This window comes from Mustela nigripes, chromosome 4, assembly GCF_022355385.1.
Source record: "Mustela nigripes isolate SB6536 chromosome 4, MUSNIG.SB6536, whole genome shotgun sequence".
Taxonomy (NCBI): Eukaryota; Metazoa; Chordata; class Mammalia; order Carnivora; family Mustelidae; genus Mustela; species Mustela nigripes.
Window position 1 is genome coordinate 19787531 of NC_081560.1, and position 2785 is coordinate 19790315.

Here is a 2785-nt window from a genome sequence, read left to right on the forward strand (position 1 = left end):
GCAAGTAACATTTGAGCTCCTTACCAGAGGCCACTTTGACTACTCACCAAAGATACATAACTTATAAAGAACATTTCGAGAAGGCTGAGTATATCTTCCAGTTTCAAGACATGGAAAACTAAATAAAATTTTGAAATAGATATGTGAGGTGGTATCACTTCATCTTTACTTATGGGGTAGCCAAAGCACAGAACACAAATCCTTTCAGTTATACACAAACTTTCTTTGTGAAATATAAGAAACGTTCATGGACACACAAGGGGCCAAACCGGCACATGCTAAATCCTCCCAATGGAGAATAGAGGTATTCATCTCATGTAATCCTCACAGGACACTGTTACCGTATTTTTCAAGTATTTGTTGACCCCCCTGTAGGGGGTGCTGATCTGAGCATGGGATTCTGTCAGTGAACAGAACACATCACTACCTCCAGGAGCAGAACTTCTAGTGGAGTGAGATAGGCAGTGAGCCGATCAATATGTGGTATGTGGAGACCTACTGTGGCTATGGAGAAAGACAGCACAGAGAAAGGAGGGTTTGGGGCAGGGGGAACGGAAGGGACCACTGAGGGGGTCCTGAGCAGGGAACAGGCAGCACTGTCATCCCCACTGCTACAGGTGAAGAAACTGAGGCAAAGAAGGAAGACTCAAGCTTCTCAGAACCTTCCGTGGACCAGTTGGGAGACAGGGGGAAGGAAGGAAGGAAGGTGGAATGTGTTCCTTGGTCTGTAAGGAGAGGAAGGAAGTAGAGTGAAGACTGTGTCAATCTAATTTTACTTCAAAGTCCGTGTTCTTACTATGCCCCTGAGCAGTTTCTGCCTTTTGAGCTTGATCTTCCAAAAACATGGCTTCCCTCTCATTACCCGGATCTTGCTCAAGGACCTGGGAGGCTTCTCTGATGATGACTCTATTAGTTTGCTAGGGCTGTGTCGAGGAAAGGCTCAATGTACAGTACTTTACTCTCACGCTATACTTCTGACACTGAATGTGTGGGTTTTCCACACATTAGGCAATCCTCTGACATGCAGGGTATCTACGATTCAATTCTCTTCAGATACTATCTACCTGGAGTTAACGTCGGATCCCACAAGGTAGGGGCTCTGTCCCACAAGACTGCCCCCAATTCAGATGCCAATTGCAAGTCCTTATTATCACTTGTATTTTTGACCGACCAGCTATAAATCAGGGTTCCCATGACCCCCTCCGTGGGCTCAATAATTTGTTAGAATGGCTCACACAACTCAGGGAACACTCACTTTTAGCAGTTGATTATGAAGGATATGATAAAGGATACAGATAAGCAGCTGGTGGAGAGGTCCCGAGGGTGAGGTATGGGGAAATTGTGTGAAGCTTTCAAGCTCTCCCTGGGTACAGCACCCTTCCAGCACCTCTGTGTATTCAGCAAGCCAGAAGCTCTCTGAACACCCATCCTTTTGGGATTTTTATGGAAGCTTCATCACATAGATAGGATTAACTCAATCTCCATTCCCACTCCCACTCCCAGAGGATGTGGGTTGGGCTGAATGTTCTAAACTTCTAATCATGGCTTGGTCTTCTGGTGAATAAGCCCCATCCAGGAGCCCACCAAGAGTTGTCTCCTTAGAACAAAAAAACCTTCTATCGCTCAGGAAAGTTTAAGGGATTAAGGAGTCCTATGCCAGGAACCAGAGTCAAAGACTAAACAATAGAATGAAATATGCTCCTGGACTTCTCACGTAGGGACTTGGAAGGGTTTTAGGAACCTGATGCCAGCAATGGGGGCAGAGACCAAATAATATAGATCTATATTCCATTATTTAGAAAGTCTAACATACCAAAGCTTCACAAGTTAGGCAGCTTAAAACAACATAAATTTATTATCTCATAGCTCTAGAGACTAGAATTTAGAAATCAAGGTGTAAGCCTGGACATTCTCCCTCTGAAGGCTCTAGAGGAGGATCTTTCTTTGCTTCTCTCCTGGCTTCCAGCAGTAGTCACCAGTCCTTGGTGTTTCTTGGCTTGTAGCTGTGTCCTTCCAATCTGCCTCCATCTTTACATGGCATTCTTTCTGTGTCTCTCTCTGCGTGCAAATGTCCCTTTTCCTATAAGGACACCAGTCATGATGGATTAGGGTCCACCCTAATCCACTATGACCTCATCTTAACTTGATTAAATACCCAAGATCTTATTTCCAAATCAGGTCACATTCACAAGTACTGGGTGTTGGGACTTGAATATATCTGTCAGGGTGGGGGACACAATTCAGCCCAGTGGCCAAATGAAGTCCCAGATCTCTGCTTTACTTCTTGTCTCCAGAACTTGCTCACATCTACCAACGGCATCTGCCTGCTTTCCAACAAACCCCTACGCCTAGTCATACCTCCTGGCCTTTGGCTTTTCCACCATCTCTCATGTCCCTTATCCCCTTTCCAGGGCCAAAGTCCAGTTGTGCTTTGTTTCCCAGTCCTCTCTGATGCTGCTTTCACTCTATCTACCCGTCCTGGATCCATTCTCTGAATTCTTACAGTCATCACTTAGACCTAGCACCATCTGTGTGGTACACACACAAAATCAAAGCCGAGCTTGAAGGTTCATCGTTTAGTGTGGTAAAGAGGTAAAGCCCATGGACCTTAGCATTTCACAGCACAGACTGGGATGTAGCCCTGCCACTTCCTAACTGTGTGCACTTGAATAAATATGTATCCTCTCTGTGCCTCAGCTTTTTCATCAGTAAGATGTGGTAATAATGATGCTACCCTCATAGATCGTTATGGGAATTAAATGAGATGATTCCTGTGGAGTGCTCA